This window comes from Psammomys obesus, unplaced genomic scaffold, assembly GCF_907164565.1.
Source record: "Psammomys obesus unplaced genomic scaffold, mPsaObe1.curated_primary_1811, whole genome shotgun sequence".
In the NCBI taxonomy this organism is placed as follows: Eukaryota; Metazoa; Chordata; class Mammalia; order Rodentia; family Muridae; genus Psammomys; species Psammomys obesus.
The window spans coordinates 37,589,002-37,603,670 of NW_026596079.1; the positions used below are offsets into that span (position 1 = coordinate 37,589,002).

Here is a 14,669-nt window from a genome sequence, read left to right on the forward strand (position 1 = left end):
CATCTCCTCCCAGGAGCCTACCCTGACTTAGGTCTCCAGCTTGTCACAGAGATGTCCCCACTTTCAGTTTCTCTTTTCTCTACAGGCTTCTGTCCTCTTGTCCTTACTCTCCTCAGGTCTGATCTCCAACCACTTAACTCTCTGTGCCCCCTCTCCTACCTTGTTCCCTCTCTTCAGACATTATCTCCCATTCCAAGTGAGATTTAAGCATCCTCCCTTGGGTCCTCCTTATTACTTATGCATTTGGGTCTGTGTCTCCTTGTCCTCTGAGAAACTATATCCAGCAGTGCCCCAAAACAGATGCTAATACTCACAGCTAAACATTGGTCGATGCTAGGGACACTTGGGGAATAGTGGAAAGAAAAAGAAAAGGATCCAGAAGTAACAGAAGCGTCACAAAAAAAAAAAACAAAAACAAAAAAACAAACAAAAAAAAAAAAAAAACAGAGCCAACTAACCAGGGCCCAGAGGAATCTATAACTGAAGCATCAACCAAGACCATACATGAACTGGACCTAGGCCCCCTACAAAGATGTAGCAGATGGGCATCTTAGGCTTTGAGTGGGTCCTCTAGTAAGGGAAGTGGGGACTGCATCACACATGGACTCACTTGCCAGCTTTTGGATCACTTACCCCTGGCAGGACTGCCTTGACGAGCCATAGAGGAAAAGGACACTTTAAGTCCTTATGTAACTTGATGAGCTGGTGTGGATGGGAAAGGAAGCTCTCATTTTCTGAGAAAAAAGGGGAGGGGAAAAGACTAAGATAGGATGGGAAATAAATTTGAATACACAAAAAAAATCTGCAGTCAAATGTGGTATCATTTGTTGATGGGACCTTTGAGAATCAAGTAAGTTATGTATGTCTGTGGAGCCTTCATAAGTGAAATAAGTGCCTTGATAAAGCAAACACAAACCCAGAATCTCACTCAGAGGGGAAAATAGAATATACAGTAGAAACAGTTGAAAAGAGGGAACAAGGTAGGAAAGGGAGCAAAGATAAAAAATGAGGATGGAGATCAGACCTGGGGAGAGTGGGGGCAGGAGGACGGAGGGTCTGAAGAGAGTGTCTGTGGGTGGGGGCATCTCTGTGACAAGCTGGAGACCTACAACAGGGTAGGCTTCCGGGAGGATATGGGGGTGAGTCTATCTAAAACTCATAGTAACAGGAATCATGGAGACTATAAAGAGGACACCCTCTAACTAGACAGGACTAATAGAGAGGAGAACACCAACCCACCCACAAAAAACTTAAACCCCAAATCCATCCTGCCTATAAGATGTGTAGGGACAAAGATAGAGCAGAGATTGAGGGACTGTCCAAACAATGCCCAACCTGAGACTCAACCCATGGGAGACAACCAACCCCTGACACTATTAACAATATTCTGCTATGCTTGCAGATGGGAGCCTAGCATAGCTGTCCTCTGAGAGGATCCATCCAGCAGTGGATCAAAATAGATGCTGAGACTCACAGCCAAATATTGGGCAAAGTGTAAGGAGTATTGTGGAAAAGTGGGGAGAAGGATGGAAGGACCTGGAGGTGACAGGAGCTTCACAAGAAGACCAACAGAGCCCAGAGTGCCCAGAGGGACTTGCGGAGACTAAAACACCAATCAAGGAGTACACATGGACTGGACCTAGACCTCCTACACAGATGTAGCCAATGGCCAGCTAGATCTTCATGTGGATTTCCTAATGAGGGGAGCAGAGGCTGTCTCTGACATGGACTGTGTTGCCTCCTTTTTGATGGCTTCCTCCTGACACGACTGCCTCACCAAACCACAGGGGAAGAGGATGTGCCCAATCTTGATGCAACTTGATGTGTTGGGGTGGGCTTGTGGGGGTGTTCCCTTCTTCTGACAAGTAGAGGAGAGGAGAGGGGAAAGAGGGAGGGTACAACCAGGAGGAGAGGAGGGAGGGGACTATAATTGGAATATAAAGTTAATTAATTAAGAAAAGCAGCCCCAAGTCCCTTCTAGACAGTAAATGCACAGTGCAAGGTACTATCGATGAGTTAAAAGGCTATCCTTCCCCAGGCAGCCACCAGCTTATAGCATTCTGTGATAGCAGACTGGGCAGATCAAGACCAAGACTCCTTCATATCTTTGTCTGGGACCTGCTTTGAAAAGTATCCACTCAAGACACCACTTAAAAGAAGAGTCGTTGATACTTCATCACTAACTAGCTTAGCCAAATCACATGACTATTCAGTGAATACTGTCAGCTCTCATAAGCTACTCCACTCAGTCACCGTACTATCCCAAACTCAGGCCTTGTGCTCTGGTGGGACTTGAGATGCTTTAGGCGTACACAGATGGATTCTTTTGTTTTTAGATTAAAGCGAGTTAGAAACATAATGTAATACATAGTCCTGTAGCATGCACTAGTGTTTTATCTACCGCTGAGAAAGAAAAGCAAGATTACCACTGGGACACAATGTTTTCTCAACTTAACGTTCTTACCCTATTTTTACCCTATTCTTAGGCTTCCTTAAACATATAAGCTAAGCTTATGTAATAAGAAACAAGAATAAGAAATTTAACTGAACAAAATATTTTTTTTAATTCCATTGTAATTAAGGATCCAATTCTTCTGAACATTTTTAAAACTCAAGGTGAGCTTATCCTGGGAGGCTGTCTTCTGAGCGCTTCGATGATGCTGTTCCTCCTCAAGGTCTTTCCCTCCTGTCGTCGATGTTCATCCACTCTATGGACACCGTTCCTTAAGGTTTTCTCTGGTACTTTCTTCCTCTAACCAGAAGGTGTCAGGCAATGACAACTGTGTTGCTTAAAGAACCTGAGGAGAACGGGAGTCCACTGTGAGATCTTCCCTGCCGGGGTAGAGACATGTGTGTCTTAGATCTAAGGGAGAAAGCATAGAAATAATAAAACAAATCTGTGACACATGAAAGTCACAGCACAAATTGTATATAAACTTTGAAGTATGGGCTGATTTAGGGAATTTTTAACTTAAAAATATGACAAATATGAAACATCCCATGTTCATTGCTACTGTATTCATTATATCCAAAAATTGGAAACAGACTAGATGCTCGCTAACTGGTGAATGGAAAATGAAATGTGATACATTTACACATTAGAATATTATTCACCTATTAAGAAAAACAAAATTATGAAAATTTCAGGTAAATAATGGAGCTAGAAACAATAATGCTGAAGGATATAACCCAACCTAGAAAGATAGATACTGTATATTTTCTCTTATATGTGGATGATGGTTTTTAAGGTTTAGAAATGTGAGTCTCCTTAGAATATCCACAAAGGCTGGGCAGCTAGTGAGGGACCAGGAGGGAAAGGAGGTTCTTCCAAGGAGGGGGAAATAGAATATAGTGATATAAAGAGATAAAGAGGAAATTAGACCAGGAATTAAGTTGAGTGAGGATGGGAGGGGGAGGGGAAGGGAGAGAGAAACACAGGAGTATAACTGACACTGCAGACCTTTTAAAAAGCTGGGTGGAAACCTGCTACTGCAGACACTTCATAAAATATTACACATAGAAAGGGAGTTTAAATGAAATCACCGTATAACGGGGGAGAAAACATCACACCTAGACACCATATACTACCAAATAAAACTGCCAATACCAGAAACAGGCTATATATTTTTGAGTTGTTGGCCAGCTAGGTCCTATAGATTGCCCCATTAAAACATTACAAACTATTGACAGTGCTATCGGTTCCTCTCCACAGCTGGATTGTAGGCTCTATTGAAGACACCACATACTTCAGTGAACACAATTGGGCATGCATATGGTTAAAATCAGATGCATTATGGGAAGGGTAATGTGCAACTGAGAAAACAGTAAGTAACAAAAATCTATCCACCAAACTACAGAACATTCCAAATTGTTCCCCTTTGTAACAAAACTATCCTTCCTTTGTACCCCATGAAAGTAGCCCGAGACCATAGCCTGGGGCCCTTGAATTCTTCTGTTTATGTGGTCTGCTGTCACTCTTGACAGTATGCTTTATTCTGATGTGTAAAAGTTTGCTTTTGAATAGTTTCCTTGCTGCTTTCCAATGAGTTTGTGCCTTCCTTTATTACAATGCATTGAACAAGAGACAAATAACTGTGTTGATGAGATGGCTCAGCACTCAGCACAAGGTAAAGGCACTTGTGAGCACCGAATTCAATCCCCAGAACACAAATGTGGTGTGTGTGTGTGTGTGTGTATGTGTGTGTATGTGTGTGTATGTGTGTGTGTGTGTGACTAAAACTGAGAGAGATGGAGACAAAGACAGAGAGAGAGAGAGAGAGAGAGAGAGAGAGAGAGAGAGAGACTAGGAGCCTGGAGACAACAGGCCCAGATCGCTCACTCCTACTCCCACCAGAAACCCACTGACCACTGGTAGCAGTTGTACCTACCAGATAAAAACAGCTTTAAATTCCTGTAAAAGAAGGAGTGAAATTTGGAGGTGGAGTTCATGAGCGTACCTCCCAAATAACTGAATCACAATAATTCAATATATTGCCCTGTTAGATCATATCATAGGTGAAATGAGGCTTTATGTTTTTAAATGAGGAAAAAGAGAAAGCAGCATTAGGCTCTCCTGCCTTTCAGTGGAACGTGTTCATGTCCTTGCAGGCTTCTTACTAGTAATTGTTAAGATGAAATTTCACCACATTGTACTCAACAGCAAAGCATAAGGCCTTGTACTTTCATATGGCAGATGTTTCCATGACAGAAGGACTCACTCAGACTCATAAATAGTTACACTCATTATCCTTAATAGTTAAACTCACACAGAACCCCAATTAAGGAATTCTCCCACAGTGGCCCCCTTAAGACATTAACTCAAGTTCAGAAACTATAACCGACATATGTTCAAGTTGAAATCTGAATAGAGCAACCACTAAAATACATGATTGTTAAAAATCTTCTGCAAAGCTGGAAGGAGGTAAGAAACTGTGAAAGAAAACGATTCAGACAATGTGTGAATGTTCCATCTGCCAGAGATGCTAAGGTCTACTACCTAGAGCTAATTAAATGGAACTGGAGGAGAGAAAAGGAGAGGGCGGCAGTGATGTGGCTTCCTCCTTTCTTAGGTAGGTCAAATGCTGTGGATGTCTCACGGCTCCAGGATAAAAGAGAAGTTGTATAGTTCTTCTCCCAGATCCTCATGAGAGAAAGTGCAAGCCACAGAACCATTTCACTGTAAAACTGAAAATTTGTCTTACATCCAAACTGCAAAAGCTTAAAGTGGTCTCTCTCTCTGAAACTGGGTCCCAGCTCTTGCATCCTCGATGGCCGGTCATGGTGCTTTTATTCCCCCCTATCTAATCTAATCAATCATCCAAGTATTCAAGTGAATAACTAAGTTAAAAGACAGCACAGGGTAAGACAGATGAAAACCTTTTGTCTCTCAATACGGCACAGGTAAAGCCATGCCTGGGTCCTCTCAGGGGATGCTAGTCCCGGAAGACAGAAAGGTATGCCCACACCCTCTCTGAGAGAGAAGACTCTGGAGAGAAATTCTGGGGTGCTCGTTTGTCATCTGACATTAACCTGTGCATCTTGACATACAGGCACCCACATTTTTCTGTGCAGACACATCTTCCTCAGTCTCAGTCCATGTGGCTCCAGACACACAGCTTTACTCCGGTTCCTCAGGACTACTCTTTACCTTGCCCCCTCGAAGCAGGCTCACGCCTCTGTCACCTGCCTTCTGAGCTCCCTTTTCCGGAGGGTGCACTTAAGCAAACAGCTGCCTCCTGCACAGTCCTTCACACCCACGCACAGCACACACTCAAGCACGTGCACGCACTGGCACCCCTGCACACCCATCGCATGCATGCGCACACCACCCTGGGGACCACCCCAATGACGAGGTTATAAAACGCCGTTCTCTTCCTCCTCAAAGTGAAGCCAACCCCGTGGCACAATTCTATGGTCCAAGTGGGATCAGAGTGTAACTGATCTCCTGCTGAGATGGCACCTTTGTTTGCTTTCTATGACTGGTGCTGTTTCTCTCATTTTCCAGCATCCTCGTTCCCACTCCTGAAAAACTCCGACTAAGGTATAAGCACCCCCACCTGCCTCTCCTTCGCTCTCTTGAAGAGGAGCCATAAGCTACACTGAAAGTGAGACCCACCCCGAGACTTCTCAGTTAGGTAAGCTATGGAATTATCTTTTTGCTTAAAATAATTTGAATCACACTTTGAGTTGTTTACAAACTGGAAGATCCTTAGAAAAAAATCGAACTTCCTGGTGTATGTGCTCTTTGTTCGATAAATGTTTATGAAGCAGCTACTCTGTTTCAACTACGTTAGGGTCTGTAGACAGGGCAGAATAGTCATAGCCGCTGACCCTACGGCTACTTACACCTCACCCTTTAAGTAGACAGCAAAGCAGTTCCAAATAGTGCACCTTAATGAAAATGGAGAACACCAAAGAGAAACAAATAACATCATGAGTACATGGCAGAGGATAGGCACCCCTGCCAGGAAGATTTCCTGGAGGTGACAGTGTTCTCCCTAAAACAGGAAACAGAGTCATAGAAGAAAAGTTTATTCTGGCTAGAGGAATCTATAAACAGGGTGAGCAAAGGAAAGTGAAACTGTGGTGTGTGCAAGAGCCCAGGAATATTAGTTTGACCTGAATACAGGCACTTCCTTGTGCCTGAGGAAGTGTTCCACATATGCCATTCTCTAGCTGTGCACTGGAAGCTTGATGGAAGTGAGCATTCAGCTCCAGAAACAATCCTCTAGATAGCAGAAATACAACCCATAGCAGCATTCTCTGACCCCATTTTAGAAGTTCTCAGAAGGACACTCCGTGCACGCTCACATGATCTCCAGGAACTCACACCTAACGGTGCATCATAAGCAATAGCTCCACCCCAAGCCTTGTGTCCTTTCTTGTTCTGCCTCACTCTTCTGGCCCCCTCTCACTATCCCGTAAGACCTCCTCCCTAAGCCACTTCTTACCTTATCAAGGCTTCAGAGCACTTTCTGGATGTGGGGATGAAAGAAAATGCAGTCAAGAGATGGAAAAGAAACAAACAGTTATACAGAGACTCTTGGTTTTTTGTTTGTTTGTTTGTTTGGTTGGTTGGTTGGTTGGTTGGTTGGTTGGTTGGTTGGTTGGTTGGTTTTTGCTTTGTACCCTTGAGAATAGTCACCAGGAGGCCAGACTCTATAATCTCTTTTATTCACTTACTCAAAAGAATGGGCTTTTATCTATATGCCGAGTTAGAACAGCCACTAATTCAGTTGTGCAGGGTCTACTGTAGTGTAATAGGAGCAATACAAATAAGTATGCGAACAGAAACAGTCCTTGAGCTGCATTTAAAGAGAGCAGCTACAGCCAGCAGGGAAGCCTAAACAGTGAGAGCACAGGACAGCATGTGAGGCTGTAGGGTGAAAAGGTTTTCTGCCTGCCACCTTACATGCAGCAGACAGAGCCTGTGAGCTAGACCAGTAACATGAAGGACCCGCAACAGGAGAAGAGGACTTAATTACAAATGCATGCTCAGGGATCCAAAAGTGATTCAACTAAGCAGTTAGAATTGGGGTAGAGGTCAAAGTGTGATTCCGCACACCTGTAATCCATGCACTTGGGAGGTTGAGGTAAGATCTGATCATGCTAAAGAAGATAATCAAGAAAGTGGACATGGGTGAAGATGATCAATCCTCATTTAGAAAGACAAATGGGATGTGCATTGAATATATGACAGGAGTCTACCGCAAAAGGCATCTGAAAGACTATACCTAGCAATGTTTCAAAGCAGACACTAAGACTCATAACCAAACCTTGGCAGAGTGCAGGGAATCATATGAAAGAAGGGGAGTTAGTATGATATGGAAAGGATAGGAGCTCTACAAGTACCAAATATATCTGGGCACAGGGTCTTTTCTGAGACTGACACTCAACCAAGGACCATCTATGGATATAACCTAGAACTTCTGCTCGGATGTGGCCCGTGGTAGCTCAGTAACCAAATAGTTTTCCAAAGTAAGGGGAACAAGGACTATTTCTAACAGGATCTCAAGGGCAGGCTCTTTGACCTCCCCCCCTCCCCCAGGGGAGGAGCAGTCCTGTTAGGCCACAGAGGAGGACTTTGCAGCCAGCCTTGAAGATACCTGATAAAACAGGGTCAAATGAAAGGGGAGGATGTCCTCCCCTATCAGTAGACTTGGAAAGGGGCAGGGAGGAGACCAGGGAGGGAGTTGGGGAGGGGGAGGAAATGAGGGAGCGGGATACAGCTGGGACACAGAGTTAACAAATTGTAACTAAAAAGAAAAATTAAAATTAAAAAAAAAAAAAGATCTGATCATGGCTTCAAAGTCAGATTTGGCTATATAGTAAGGCCTTTTCAAAAGAAAGAGAGAGAAAGGAAGGAGGGAGGGAGGGAAGGAAGGAAGGAAGGAAGAAAGAAAGAGAAGACTGTTTCTGAAAATGCTCTCGTAAGTGGAAGGAAAGCAGGGTCAGCATGTTAAGCTAAGTGAGACAGACTCAGAAAGGCAAATATCTATCTCATGTTTTCTCCTCTGTACATCCTCATATTCTAGATACTTAAGTAAAACCGTCCACGCTGGGCGAACAAAAGGGAGACTGGAAGAAGGAATGAGGCTAGCAGAAAAGAGAAGAAAATGGCAGGGTGAATACAACCAAAGTACATGATACACTGAAAGAAATTATCATTATGAACTCATCTTTATGTACCACAAATATACACTGTGGTGATTTGAATAAAATGCTCCCCATAGGCCCTAGGGAATTGCACTCTTAGGCGGCATTGCCTTGCTGGAGTTGGTGTTACATTGTTGGAGGAAGTGTGTCACTGTGGGCAGGCTTTGAGGTCTCAGATGCTCAAGGCACACCCAGTGTGGCAGTCTCTCCCTGCTGCCTGCCCATCAGTGCAGCACTCTCAGCTACCCCCACCACCATGTCTGCCTGCACGCCTCCACGCTTCCCGCCACAATGATAATGGGCTAAACCTATGAACTACAAGCCAGTCCCAATTAAATGATTTCCTTTATAACAGCTACCATGCTCATGCTGTCTCTTCACAGCAATTGAAACCCTAGCAAAATAAAAGGGAGAAAGAAAGAAAGAAAGAAAGAAAGAAAGAAAGAAAGAAAGAAAGAAGGAAAGAAAGAGGAGGAAATGTTGGAGTTGGAGGAGGTTGGAACATAGAGAAAGATTCATGATACACTGTTAGATTGATAGGCATTGTAAAACACATTCATAACATAATGCTCTTTAGCACTAGTGCACTGTATTAGTAACTGTTACTTGGCAAATTGTTCTGAAATTTTCTACTCTGTAAACAGAAAGCAACACCCACAGCCTCTAGTTGAAAGGACTGATGTCATACATGTGAGCCAGGCATGTGCTGAGCAGAACTTTAATTATTCACATGATACATTCCTCACTTGTGGGGAATCTGACATTCCTTCCTGAGCTCATTCTCTCCTCCCTTCCCTCTTGCTCTCTCCATCTCTCTCTTTCCTTCTCCTTGGCCTCCCTTGCTCACCTCTCTTCACTTCTCTCTCCCCAGCCCCATATTCTGGATGTTTCCAGTAGTATGTACTTGTTAGCTGGGACCATGGCTAAGTCTTCCCTTCAAAGGACAAATGCACTTGTCTATTCCACCTTCTGCCCCCTACAGAGAGTTAATGAGAGTGTGGCAACACTCAATAAATTTAGAAGGGCACCTATTAGCGGTCATATATTCACAACTATAAATTAATAGGATGAGCAACAGACTGAACAATGAGGATTCACTCAACTCATTCTATTATACCAAGTAATAATTTATCATAGACGTGTAATCACAAAATACAGTTAAGCACTCACAACAGGTCCATTCTTTTTTTTAATTCTTTATTAATTACACTTTATTTACTTTGTATCCCCCTTGTGGTTCCCTCCCTCCTCCCTTCCCAATCCCTCCCTTCCTCCACCCTCTGCATGCATGCCCTTCCCCAAGTCCACTGATAGGGGAGGTCTTTTTTTCCTTCCTTCTGATCCTAGTCAATTAGGTCTCATCAGGAGTGGCTGCATTGTCTTCTTCTGTGGCCTGGTAATGTTGCTTCCCACTCAGGGGGAGGTAATTAAAGAGCAGGCCAATCAGTTCATGTCAGAGACAGTCCCTGTTCCTATTACAATGGAACCCACTTGGATACTGAACTGCCATGGGCTACATCTGTGCAAGGGTCTTAGGTTATCTCCATGCATAGTCCTTGGTTCACCAACCCTATATCTGACAGAGGACTAATATCCAGTATATATAAAGAACTAAAGAAGTTAAACAGCAAAAAATCAAGTAATCTAATTAAAAAATGGAGTACGGAGCTAAACAGAGAATTCTCAATAGAGGAATATCGAATGGCAGAGAAACACTTAAAGAAATGCTCAACCTCATTAGCTATCAGGGAAATGCAAATCAAAACAACCCTAAGATTTCACCTGACACCCATCAGAATGGCTAAGATCAAAAACTCAAGAGACAACACAGGTCCATTCTTAATCAGTGTTTGAACTTCTTTTATTTCCCTTTGGAAGAGGAAGAGTGACTTCACTCTCAGTGACCGAGGCTTCATTCTATTGATTCTGGACTCCTAGTCAAGCAGAAGATCATGCTGGAGGGAGCACATGGCATAGTTCGCTCCTTTCACAGCAGACGAGAAACAAACTGGGAACACAGGAGGAGCGCTAAGCTAACGCAGTACCCAAGCACACAGCCCATTGACCCTCTTCTTCCAACTGTGATGCCCTGATGCTCACTGCCTCCCAACAATGCCATCAGCAGATTAATTCATTGGTTACACCAGAGTTCTTAGAATCCAGTCACTTCTGAAAATCTCATCAGCTGGCAGCTAAAGCCGACCTCTCCTAGTCAACCATAATATCCCATCATAGTCCCAAAGACTCCTCATGAAGCAAATGCATTTAGTCCACTTCCAAGAATCCCCATAGTCTTAATAGCTCCAGAACAGAAAAAAAAAGAAAAGTACAAGTTTAAAGCCTCTTCCAATACTCATGGCATATTCACAGCTTTGAACCCTTAGAAAATAAGAAATAAAAAATGCCCATGCTCGCAAATGTCATGAAGTAAACATGCCTATTCTGAGGAGGAATCCTATTAGGGAATCAGTGTTCCCTTTTGCAGGGTCTTCATCCAATTCATAAAATAATTTAAAAACAGCCTCAAGAGCAAGATTGAGGACCGTTTTATTACAATTTGAGAGAGAAGTCATAGTGCAGGCAATCTGTAAATCTAGGCATCTTTAGAAGGTGGAAGAGGAAGAAAGAAAATTGTGCTCTCTGAGCTAGAGTTCAAGAAACCTGGTGTGTTCAGTGGAGAGAGGCAAGCAGCTGTGTGGAGTGGAGGTGCTCTTCAGAGACAGTGAGAACATCCAGGGCCAAGGCAATACTATTGGCCAATACCCAAGAAGAAATGGAGAGAGAGAAAAGGGGGAAATGAGACACTGTTTAAGTTAGAGCTCAGAAAGCTAGGCAAGTCGAGCAGCGGCTGCCTGCATGGAGTCTGTAAGCATATAAGCATATTATCTCAGCAAGGTTCAATTATTCCTCCCATCATGCCACTGTATCTTCAGGTGTGTCATGCTTCCTGTAGGTGCCCTCCTGGACAGACTATCTACAGGCCCAGCTGGGTCAACTCCTAGGGAAGAGACAAGATTCCTAATCTTTGAAGTACACCAGAATGTCTTCCTCCAAGGGTCAGGGTAGAACTCAGATTCTGATTTTTTTAACCAGGAAGAAGTAGTTTTCTCTTAATAGTCTCAACAAAACCCTGATACTTCCACTTTTCATAAGGTGTTTGAAATCTTAAGGCAGGGCAAAGCTGATTGGGAGGGAAGGGTTATCCTTTAAGCCTCCAAGCCTGCTAATGCTTGTCCAGCTGTCTAACAAAGGGACTTAAGTAAAACTAAAATCCAGGAAGGAAATCATTAAATCCTGTAGTTCTATGTCTGTCATTAGGGGCACATGGTAGTATGATCTGAACTCCAAAGGGGTTGCTCAGCCCTTTGGTCTTGCTACTTGGCTCTCTTTCCTCTCAGCCTAACATGGATACTGTTTCTGGCTCTGAAATGGCCTCCAGCCACCTTTCCACTGTCCTAGTGCAGACAATGCGGCTTCTTACGCAGTGGCTCTAATCTCTATAAATGCCACAACATTCTACAAACGTGATCCTTGCTTCTTTCATGGTTAAAACGAATGTTGTTTGGATCCTTCTGCTCTGAGAACTCCCCAGTCTCATTATAAACCAAGAAGAAAGAAGAAAAGAGCCAGAAATACCCAAAGTGCTGAACCACCCAGAAACCTCCATGCCAGGTAAACTGGTCCAATATGGTTCAGCCTTATGAAAAGTCTCTGAAAAAGAGAAAGAAAAGGGAAATGTTTACAAGTTCTTTGGAAGAATAGAACATGTAATTTACATTCCCTTAATGTAATTTACATTAAGTCTTTGTTTCCGTTGGAAACCTCATGGGCGCAGCCTTTACTGACTGCATTTCTTCAGGCATTCTGAGATCCAACTGGAATTGTTCACAAAGCCCAATTTACAACACCTTTGTCATCTTCTAGCTCGCTTTCCCCAACTTTTCCAAATTCCTCTTAAGAACCACACGGTCAGTTTTAGCCACACAAACAAACAAACAAACTCATTTTTGGTACCAAGTTTCTCTGTTAGTCAGATCTTGCATTCTGTAACAAAATACCTAAGAAACAACATTGGGGGGTGGAGGAGTATGTTAGCTCGTATTCCCAGCCCATCATCCTTGGCTGTGCTGATTCCAAGGGCTGAGGCAGAACAGAATGAGGTGGGGCACGTGACAGAGGTTGCTTGCCTTATGATAAACAGAGAGGAGAGAAAATGTTCCCTTCTTTAGGAGGAAGAAAGTTCTGCTTCCTGAATATTGCTTCTACCTGACTAAATTCTGAAGAGACTCTGCTCTCCTCCAATTTAGGCCTTTCCAGACGACTAACACAACTCCCTCCTCACACTAGCACTGTATTTGTATGCATTTGTGAAGGGGTGGATGGGGAGAAACACCATTTATCATTCACACATTTGTATTTATTCAAAATAGTCATATACAGACACATAGAGGCTTCTTTTTCTCCCCTCTTGAATATGCTGTGAGATTTTCAAGTCTCAGTATTATATTCTCAAGCTACACTCTTATGACACCCAGGCACACGTGGTATACAGTAGGATGTCTGTAATGCAAATTTGTACAAGAATCTTCATCCGTGCATAATTCAGGTGTGGCCAAGATATAAGGGAAGTTTAGTTGTCTAGTTTCTACCAGTGAATTTGACTATATTTTGCATAAATGCAAATTGTAAACCAGTAGTTGGCTTTATAGAATGGAAATGAGTTCCCCTGAACTAGCTGGAGCTGGTGGAAGATAGATATGGCTTAGAAGGTGAGGACCACAAAGCAAAAGGGCACGCTCAGTTACAAGTCTGCATCAGAGACAGGGTAGTCAAGTGTTGTAGACCATATTGAAATGTTAGGGGTATACACCTTGGGTCTTTGAAGAGTTCTCTCACAAGGACAGATGCTATTTACATATTCTGATTCTTCTACTGACTTCCACAGCATGAGTCCCTGTGTTTTAAATTCTTCGCATCTCTAATTTATGTGTGTATCTTGGCTCACCATGTGAGAGGTTCAGTCTGTGGTTGCTTGGTTCTATATTCTTGGGCAGAACCTCATGGTGACAGAAATAATGAATATGTTTAAGGTAGCATTCTTCACTTCATGGTACCCATGCAGAGCAGGCACCCTGGCAGCCAGGAGGCAGCAGAGAAACTATAGGAAGGGACCAAAGCAAAATACTGCTCCAAAGAAGCAACCCCACTGATGTGCTTCCTGCAACTGGTCTGACTCAACTACATTACCAGGGCCCTGTACTCTGTTCCTGTTTTTAATTCCTCGGTAGATGAAAGCATCCATTACATCAAAGGCCTTCACGATGTAATCATCTCTCAAAATGGCCTCACACACACAACCAGAGGAGTGCTTCTTTGACCTCCTAGATACATTCATCTAAGTTGGCAAGCAGAATGAACCCCCACACTATGCGTCTGGTCTGGTATGTCCCGCACGCTGATAGCAGCGATACAAAAGCAAACAGCCTTGTAGCCTCTGCTCACAAGAGACTTAAAGTAGGGAAGAGCACTCCGTGGAGGCGCTGCAGAGGTGGCTGCTGTGTCACAGGTGCGTCAGGAGGTGGCCGAGAGGAGCGAGGCTGTGTCAAAGCTCAGTGTTCTGACCTGTGAGCATCTGGATGATTAGTAGCCTGACACTCCCTGAGCAAACGCAAGCCTGAAGCGACCACCACCCTGGCACCATGCAGGACCGGTCCAGGTGTGGGGGCAGAGGTGAGCCTGCACCCCGTCCCAGGGCATGAGAACACGAAAGCCAGCCCTGCCTCTTGTCTTCTGTGTGGTGGCACAGACAAGAGAGAGACCCCCTCCTCTCCTCCCTCATCCCACGGCAGACAAGAGAGCTGGCCCCAGGAACACGAGAGTGGGAGAATGGGCCCTGAACCTCCTCTGGGCAGCAGGGTAGAAATGGCCCTTGTTGTGAGGGTTTCTGGTAAGCTAGTCCTGAGGTCGTGAGAGCAGGGTAGCCGGCTGGCTGACCTGGTCAGACATCTCTCAGG

General features: G+C 43.9%; 1 non-coding gene across 1 annotated transcript; it reads left to right on the top strand.

Annotated features, from left to right (window-relative positions):
- The first annotated feature begins 14,179 nt into the window (after positions 1-14,179).
- Positions 14,180-14,311, top strand: LOC129690943 (small nucleolar RNA SNORA17). The gene has a single exon (XR_008722395.1). It is a non-coding gene; the product is annotated as a small nucleolar RNA SNORA17 (small nucleolar RNA).
- Positions 14,312-14,669: the final 358 nt, after the last annotated feature.